Source organism: Chiloscyllium plagiosum, chromosome 6 (genome assembly GCF_004010195.1).
Source record: "Chiloscyllium plagiosum isolate BGI_BamShark_2017 chromosome 6, ASM401019v2, whole genome shotgun sequence".
In the NCBI taxonomy this organism is placed as follows: Eukaryota; Metazoa; Chordata; class Chondrichthyes; order Orectolobiformes; family Hemiscylliidae; genus Chiloscyllium; species Chiloscyllium plagiosum.
This window is the reverse complement of record NC_057715.1, coordinates 3896963-3906775: the sequence shown is the minus strand read 5'-3', so window position 1 is coordinate 3906775 and position 9813 is coordinate 3896963.

The window sequence follows — 9813 nt, the reverse complement described above, 5'->3', positions numbered from 1 at the left end:
CTGGGACCTGCAACAGCCAATCCTGTCCCTGTTCTATCCATGTCTCCGTAATAGCCACAACATCGAAGTCTCAGGTACCAACCCACGCTGCAAGTTCACCTCCCTTATTTCGTATACTTCTTGCATTGTAGTATACACACTTCAAGCCACTTTCCTGTTTACAGGCACCCTCCTTTGAAATTGATGCCATGTTCCTAACCTCCCTACACTCCAGGCCCTGCACCCTGAAGCTACAATCTGGGTTCCCATGCCCCTGCAGAGTTAGTTTAAACCCCCCCCAAGAGCACTAGCAAACCTCCCCCCATATTTGATTTGTTTTTAATTGTTTCTCAAAAACCATATCTCTCTTTGTCTCAATTTGAATTATTTGTTGTTTTGCCATAATCTATAACTTACATGATCAGTTTTCAAAAAAAGAACTATAACACTTCCAGCTGCAAAGTTTCTCTAAATTAAACCGAGGTAATTGTCTGATTGTGAAAACTGAGTGGCATGGGCAGGTTGGAGTGACGGGCCTGTTTCTATCCTCGATGACATGATGACTCTAGATTCTCTATTCACTAATTCCAGTGTTCATTCAATGTTTTTTTGAAACAAGGGACTAAAAATTAGATAGTGTTTATGTGGACACCTTAATCGAAGTTTACCCATGGCTTAGATGCTCAGTAGGAGTTTAGATACATGTGTGGTTAATGTGAGTTTCAGCTAACCTGCACATCTTAAAGAGAGGTGCTTTCTGCTAGCAATACAATGTGAAACTGCATTTAAGTATCTTTAAAGGAAAAGTATTTTTATTCATTCATGGGACATGTGTATCACTAGATCAGACAATATTTGTTGCCCATCCCTAACTGGGAGTTGACAGTCAACCACGTTGTTGTGGACCTGGAGTGATATGTTGGTCAGGCCAGGTAAGGATAGCAGATTGCTTTTTACACCAACCAACAACAAAATTTCAATTATTATAAAAACAAACAATTTATTGAGAGAAAGTGAGGACTGCAGATGCTGGAGAGTCAGATTCGAAAAGTATGGCCTATATTCCTGAAGAAGGACTTATGCCCAAAACATCAAATCTCTTGTTTCTCAGATGCTGCCTGACCTGCTGTGCTTTTCCAGTGCCATACCTTTTGACTCTAGCTACTTATTACAGATTTTTATTGAATTCAAATTTCACCATCTATTAAAATGGTCAAGGCATCATAGTCTTACCAGCCCATAGGAGTGCTCTCTCTTAGAAAGATACTACTGGTGTGAGTTTAACCTGAGAGCACAATATCTCACATAAGGGGTGAGGTTGAAAAGCAGACCCCTTCCTGATAGCCTCAACTGATAAAGGGATTGAACCCACACTGTTGACATCAGTCTAGAACTCAAACCAGCCAGCCACCTGAGCATAAGGTGGGAGTTGACCCTTCCCCCAATGTCATCAGAACATTCAGTTAGTTTCTGGATGAAGAGCCCAATAACATTCCCACTATACCAGCACCTCTGCCTACTAGAGCAGAGAGTGTGTTCTCGGATACACTGAGGCAGTGTTGAAAATCTTAATCCAGAACGTGGAATGGAGAAGAGAATCATTTTCATTGAGCCTCCAAAGGAACTCGAGACGCAAATTGTGAAGGGATTAGGAACAGCTAATCATGGAGCACCAGTGAATGCATCCACAAATGTCATCTTCGACCAAGCACATCATCTATCTCACACACCTCTCAATACCCCACAACCCGATCACCTACTCATCTAACTACCACTCACAATCAGGCTTTATGCTTTACATTCAGTTATTCCATGGTTTGCTAATGCACCTACCAAGACCACAGTCCTCTCACAGATATCAAACCCAAATAGTTAATATTGCACTCAATGGCATTCTTCACTCTCTCTCTTATAGAAAAGGGATGCATATAGCAGGGGGATGATATCAGAGAAGGGAGTGGGAGAGTTGACATGCCTGCAATCTCTCAGTCCCTTTAAGGAGACAGTGTTGTTAATGTTCAGGTCAGCAGGGACTGAAACTGTTGCAGCTAGTATCACCAGGATCTGTAAACTCTCAAATCCGACTTCACTCTCTTGTTACCATCTGGTATGAAAAACAATCTCTGATAGAGTCACCATGGTTCTCTTACTTTCCAAACAATCCCCTCCATCACCCAACCCTTCCCTTCTGCATTAATGCTTTCTGATACCTGGCCAGCTTGCCAATCAACTCTGTAAGCAGGAGTACACCTGGGTGGATCTCTGTACGCAGGAGTACACCTGAGTGGATCCCTGCAGGCGGAGTATACCTGGGTGGATCCCTGTAAGCAGGAGTACACCTCGGTGGATCTCTGTAAGCAGGAATACACCTGGGTGGATCCCTGTAAGCAGGAGTACACCTGGGTGGATCCCTGTAAGCAGGAGTACACCTAGGTGGATCCCTGCAGGCAAGAGTACACCTGGATGGATCCCTGCAGGCATGGGTACACCTGGATGGATCCCTGATCAATAAAGGCAGCCATACGGTGGCTCTGTGGTTAGCACTGCAGGGTCAGTGCACCGGGTTTGATTCCTGCCTCAGGTGACTGTGTGGAGTTTACACATTCTCCCCGTGTCTGCGTGGGTTTCCTCCGGGTGCTCCAGTTTCCTCCCACACTCCGAAGATGTGCAGTTCAGGTGAATTGGCCACGCTAAATTGCCCATAGTGTTAGCTGCATTAGCCAGGGGTAAATATAAGCTAGGGAATGGGTCTGAGTGGGTACTCTTCAGAGGGTTGGTCTAGGCTTGTTGGACCGAATGGTCTCTTTCCAAACTGGAGGAAATCTATTCTAATCTAATCAGATACCAAACACCTTCTTTACTATTCAGTCTACCTGTGACTCCACTTTCAAGGAACTATGAACCTGCACTTTAAGGTCTCTTTGTTCAACAACACTCTCCAGGACCTTCCTAATAAATGTATAAATCCTGCTCTGATTTGCATTTCTGAAATGCTGTACATCACATTTATCTAAATTACACTCATCTGCCACTCCTCGGCCTGTTGGCCCATCTGATCAAGATCCCGTTATTCTCTGAGGTAATCTTTTTGGTGTCATCTTGGTGTCATTTCCAGCCTGACTAACCACACCTCCTATGTTCGCATCCAAATTAGTCCTCGAGCAAAGTCACTTTCTCACTCCTCCAGCTTCTCTCAGCTCAAAGAGATGGCAATGAAATGCCCCTGCCCATGATGACTTTTCTGCTGCACCAAAGTTTAATAACTATAGATTTTAGCAATGTTAGTTACAGGATTCTTAGTCAATTTCTTAGTGATACATCATAAGGAGGTAATGACTATTTCATCTCTGAAATGTTCATCTTGTTTATTGGAGAATGGATCACTTGTTGATGTTCCTGTAGGACTAGTTTCCTTAGTTTTAGCAGATACTAAAAGTGAAACCTATTTGCAGAGAACTTGAATAAAGATAATATTACCATTTAAGTAACTGAATGTGAAGGATAATTATAAATAAATTATTAGCAACTTCCAGTGAATGGCTTAATTCTAATCTTGCAATGCAGCACAATACAGAGAGCTGTCAATGCAGTTTTATTTCATAAACAGACCATTATATACAATACAGGAAACCAATCAAACTTGGAGATCATGACACAATAAAGCGGAGAATGAGAAAATACAACTTGACCTTAAAAATGCATCTCTACATTCTGAACATTAATTCTCTGCAGGAAGCTTCAGCATGTGTCTTATCTGATACCAAAATGAAGAAGCAAAATTATGATATACTTGTGCATTGACCCTTTCATCACTCAACCTTAAATCCTAATCTCTCAAAAACAGCATCATCTACATTTTGCTTGTAGCACATTTGATGCCTTTGATCTGATATCCACCACTAGTTAATAACAACCAGACTCTTACGTAGCTTCTTCTGAAAGAACCCAACATAACAGCAAACTGAGAGATAGTTTCACAAAGAGAGACTTGGAGGCATGCAAGGCAGAAACAGCCCCTCCTGTCCAACCAATCCATGCTGACCATAATCAAAAACTAGCCCCTGCATGAGTTGGGCCCACATTCTTCCAAACATTTCTTATTCATGTACTTATTCAAAAATCTTTTAAACTTTGTGAGTGTACCTGCAACCACCACTTCATCTGGAAGTTCATTCCACATACGAACCACTCTCTGTGTAAACAAATTGCCCCCATTTCCTTTTTAAATCTTTCTCCTCTCACTTCAAAACATGCTCCCAATCTTGAAATTCCCTACCCTAGGGAGGAGACACTTGCCATTCACTTTATCTATACTCTGCCTGATTTCATAAACCTCGAGAAGGCCACACCTCAAACTCCCAAAGTCTCCTCAAAAGAAGCAAGATATTCAATATGAGGAATGTTTTTTGTGGGTTCTTCTAATCAGCCACAAAAATGTTAATAGAAATGTGGAGATATCTCATGTACTTGCTGAAATTGCAACTGATCAGGGAAGTCCTCAAAGAATGTACAATGCTACATAGCTTAGAGATGCATCGATTAAGGCTAAGCCATGCTAATTGTAAGGAAATGAATCGTATAAGGAAATGTAAATGCAGGTCCATTAGTCTCTCACAGATGCTTTTCACAGCATTGTCTCCCTTTCATTTATTGGAAGAGATCCTGCTGAAATTGTATCACACAATTGCAAATAAAGCATTGCCAATGCTCTGCATCATATTAAAAAGTATTGTTCAAGACTTATACCCAAAAACATTGAGATTTACTATCATATTCTATAGCTTTAGTTATAAATGTTTTGAAAGGATTAGAGGTTTTTTGTGATCACACCTATGTCAGCTTCTATCTTTTGGAATGAGTATTCCTGCGTCATCTATAAACGTTAGTATTTCCAAGGCCAACAGACACAGCCATCTATCTATTCAACATAAATCTCTTTACTGTTCCTTATTGTATCCACTTAAATAATTTCATTCCCTTGGCATTCTGTCACTTAGCGACAGAGTTTCATGTGACCAACCATTTTGTATTCCTCCCAGGATACACAAAATTAATGCGATTGCGTGTCAACTCCATTAAGTCTTTCTGCATTTGACCTATATGATTACGATGCAGAGGTTAAGTGAGAGTGAGTTTTGAGAAGATTTGTAGCTCAGGTTGAGGTTCTGGATGTAGCTTTGCTCGCTGAGCTAGAAGGTTCATTTTCAGATATTTCATCACCATACTAGATGGTGCAGAAAAAGAACAGGAAATGACATCACCACAGGAAATGATATCACCATAGGAAGTGACATCACCAACTCAAGGAAGCCTAAACACATAAATAGAAAGCGGGCCACCAGTGCTTCATCTGGAGGTTCACTGATGATATGACCTAGCATGGTGATGAAACGTCTGAAAATGAACCTTCTGGCTCAGCAAGCAAACCTACATCCAAGAGTTTAAGTGAACTGAAGATACATGGGATATAGCCATTTTACAACACTCTAATGGACATTCTCTTTCAAGTTGGCCATCAGTCTACTCCTCCCATCCTCAAATTGGGCAGTTGACATCAAACTCTGAGAAAGAGGGAAAAAGAACCAATACGTGGGCGGCACGGTGGCACAGTGGTTAGCACTGCTGCCTCACAGCGCCAGAGACCCGGGTTCAATTCCCACCTCAGGCGACTGACTGTGTGCAGTTTGCACATTCTCCCTGTGTCTGCGTGGATTTCATCCGGTTTCCTCCCACAGTCCAAAAATGTGCAAGTTGGGTGAATTGGCCATGCTAAATTGCCCGTAGTGTTAGGTGAAAAAAATGTGCAGGTTGGGTGAATTGGCTGTGCTAAATTGCCCGTAGTGTTAGGTGAAAGGGTAAGTGTAGGAGAATGGGTGTGGGTGGGTTGCGCTTCGGCGGGTCGGTGTGGACTTGTTGGGCCAAAGTGTCTGTTTCCACACCGTAAGTAATCTAATCTTTGGATTGGTTAGTCTTTAAATCACACATTGGTTCAATATTCAGAACACATCAACTGGCATAGCCAGTTTCTGATCACAAATTCAACATCTTGCACTTCCAAAGGAGGCTTTACAGTGCCAAGGTTCTTCTGTACCTTTAGTCCATGATAACATTTATTTGACCATCATGTAAGTATCATGCAGAAGGGCTTCTAACAGAGTTGACACACAACAGCATCACATTTGTGTTTCCATTGAGGAATATAAAATAACATGTGTTTGCTGCTAATGACTTTGCTGTTAAATATCACTAATGTCTTCCTGCTGTTACTCTCTTGGCCCAGTTTCAGCTTCTTTTTCTTCATTTGACCGTTGGAAAAATAAGAATGATTTTGTGAACGGAAATGTCACTGCACCATCAAAACCAAATATTCTTTCCACATTGAACAATCAATTTCCATAACAGAGCATGTTATATCAACTGACTGCAATACTGAATGGCAAATTTGCTCAAACATAGTTGAGGATAGCATAAATGATTCATACAGGCTATATCCTAAAGTAAATTATAAATGACCTGACATATCATGTAATTGTTTATCCCAGGGCAAGGATGCATAATGTAAAGCCCAAGAGAGAAATATTTTCCACAAACTGCTTTCATCAAAGATCTTGATGGGTTTATTACACTTTGAAAATAAAGGTTAAAAATATAGAAAAATGGGAAAGATTTATATGAAAACTCCTCCTTCTCCTGTGGGGCTGCAGACAGAAAGACGGAAGTTGTAGGTGTTGGTTTCGGGGACATTCTCAGTTCAAGCTTGGCCTAGCTAGGGCACGTACTCCATCCCAACTCCCATCTCAAATATGGATAGGATCAATAACCCTGCCCCCCCATACCACATGACATAATTCTGTCTGCTCGTTATTGGAAGGCAAAAGCTTTCCAACAGACACCTAAGGTGTAAAGCTGAGGTAGATCTTCGATCAATCAGGGAATCCAAGGTTACAGGGAAAATATAAGAAAGTGGATATGAGGAGTGTCAGATCAGCCATGATGGTATTGAATGGTGGAGCAGGCTCGATGGGCTGAATAGCCTACTCTTTTTTCACTCATGGGATGTGGACGTCGCTGGCTGGGCCAGTATTTATTGCCCATCCCTAGTTGCCCTTGAGGAGTTGGTTTTGAGCTGCCCTCTTGAATCACTGCAGTCCACCTGCTGTAGGTGACCCACAATGGTCTTAGTAAAGAAATTCCAGGATTTTGACCCAGTGACAGTGAAGGAATAGTGATATATTTCCAGGTCAGGCTAGTGCGCAGCCAGGAGGGGAACTTGCAGGTGATGGTGTTCCCATTTATCTTCTGCCCTTTTCATTCTAGATGGAAGTGGTCGTGGATTTTGAAGGTGCTGTCTGAGGATCTTTAGTGAATTTTTGCAGCACATCTTTCAGATTGTATACCCTGCTGCTACTGACCATCGGGGTGGAAACAGTAGATTTCTTATGGTTACAGTGCCAATCAAGCAGGTTACTTTGTCCTGGATGGTGTCAGGTTCTTGAGCTGCATCCATCCAGACTTGTTCCTATTTCTTATAGTCATATGGTCCAAAAGAGCATTCTTGTAAACTCAGTTTCTAGTCTATTTAAAGACAGTTCCCATAGTAACCATATCTATTTTAGCTATGAACTCCATATTTTTCACTCAGATTGTCTCTAATAATTTGTAAGTTTGTCTCCAGTACATGAATGATACTGGAAAAGCTCAGCAGGTTTGGCAGCATCTGTGGAGAGATTTCAGAGTTAACATTTCAGTTACCCAGTGACCGGACTGCAACGTTAACGCTGACTTCTCTCCACAGATGCTGCCAAACCTGCTGAGCTTTTCCATCAGCTTTTGCTTTCATTTCTGATTTACAGCATCAGCAGTTCTTTTGTTTTTTTTTATCATGGATAACACTGTTTTGTTCAAGTTTTTAACCAAATGAATTTTTGATTATGTCTTCACAAGGTGAAATTTTCCTTCTGGGAAGGGTAGTTAAGCTGAACAATTTTATATGCCATTTATTCTTTTGAATTATATTTTAAAAAATTATATGGACCACTGCTGCCTCACAGCGCCAGAGACCCAGGTTCAATTCCCGCCTCAGGTGACTGTGTGGAGTTTGCACGTTCTCCCCGTGTCTGTGTGGGTTTCCTCCGGGTGCTCCGGTTTCCTCCCACAGTCCAAAGATGTGCAGGTCAGGTGAATTGGCCATGCTAAATTGCCCGTAGTGTTAGGTAAGGGGTAAATGTAGGGGTATGGGTGGGTTGCGCTTCGGCAGGTCGGTGTGGACTTGTTGGGCTGAAGGGACTGTTTCCACACTGTAATCTAATCTAATCTAATCTAAGTGCAGGGAAATGGGGTTAGCGTGGAAGGACATTTTGGTCGGCATGTACTAGTTTGGGCCAAACGGCCTGTCTCAGTGCTGTAGGACCCTCTGACTCTGTATGACTCTATCATAAAAACATGCAAATTAGTACTTTTATATTCCTTATCTCCTACCTTATTTCTGGTCCTTAAGTGCCAAAAATGTAACCACATTTAATGGGTAACTCATCAAGAATTTGGATATATGATGGTTCAAGCACGTATTGCCTCTGAGTCAGACTGTCTCAGTTCCATGATTTTGTCTATTTTTCAGTCACCTATCAAATCCTTGATATTTCTGTGCATTATCTTGGGCCAGATATTGCCAGTTGTATCCTTTGCCTCAGTTTCTGTTTGGTGTCTCTATATTTCCAGCTTTTCTGGTGCAGTGCAGAATTTTGGTCAAGCCACATTCAAATTAGTCTGGTCTTTCCTCATCTACCAATCCAATCCATAAGACGATAAGGCATAGGAGCAGAAATTAGGCCATTTGGCCCATCAACTCTGCTCCACCATTCAATCATGGCTGATAGGTTTTAGAACCCCATTTTCCCATTTACTCCCCGTAACCTTTGTTCTGCTTGGCAATCAAGAACTTATCTATCCTTGTTTTAAATATACTCAATGACCTGGCCTCCACAGCCCTCTGCGGAAATGAATTCCACAGATTCACCACCCTCTAGGTAGATGTTTTTCCTTATCTCTATTCTATCCCTGAAAGTTGCCATCCAGGTGGATAGTGCTGTTAAGAAGGCATACGATGTGTTAGGTTTCATTGGTAGAGGGATTGAGTTCCGGAGCCACAATATCATGCTGCAACTATACAAAACACTGGTGCAGCCACACTTGGAATATTGTGTACAGTTCTGGTCCCTATATTTCAAGAAGGATGTGGAAGCATTGGAAAAGGTGGAAAATGCATTGGATTTACCAGGATGTTGCCTGGTCTGGAAGGACGGTCTTATGAGGAAAGGCTGAGAGACTTGGGTCTGTTCTCATCGGAAAGAAGGCGGCTAAGAGTGGATTTGATAGAGACATACAAGATGATCAGAGGATTAGAGAGGGTAGACAGTGAAAGTCTTTTTCCTAGGACGGTGACATCAGCTTGTATGAAGGGGCATAACTACAAATTGAGGGGTGATAGATTTAAGACAGATGTCAGAGGCAGGTTCTTTACTCAGAGAGCGGTAAGGGTGTTGGATGCACTCCCTGCTAATGTAGTCAACTCAGCCACATTAGGGAGATTTAAACAATCCTTGGATAAGCACAAGGATGATTTTGGGATTTTGGGGGACGAGCTGAGAATAGTTCCAGGTCGGCACAACATCGAGGGCTGAAGGGCCTGTTCTGCGCTGTATTGTTCTATGTTCTATGTTCTAAAGGGTCTTCTAGATTAGATTAGATTAGATTACAGTGTGGAAACAGGCCCTTCGGCCCAACAAGTCCACACCGACCCGCCGAAGCGAAACCCACCCATACCCCTACATTTAC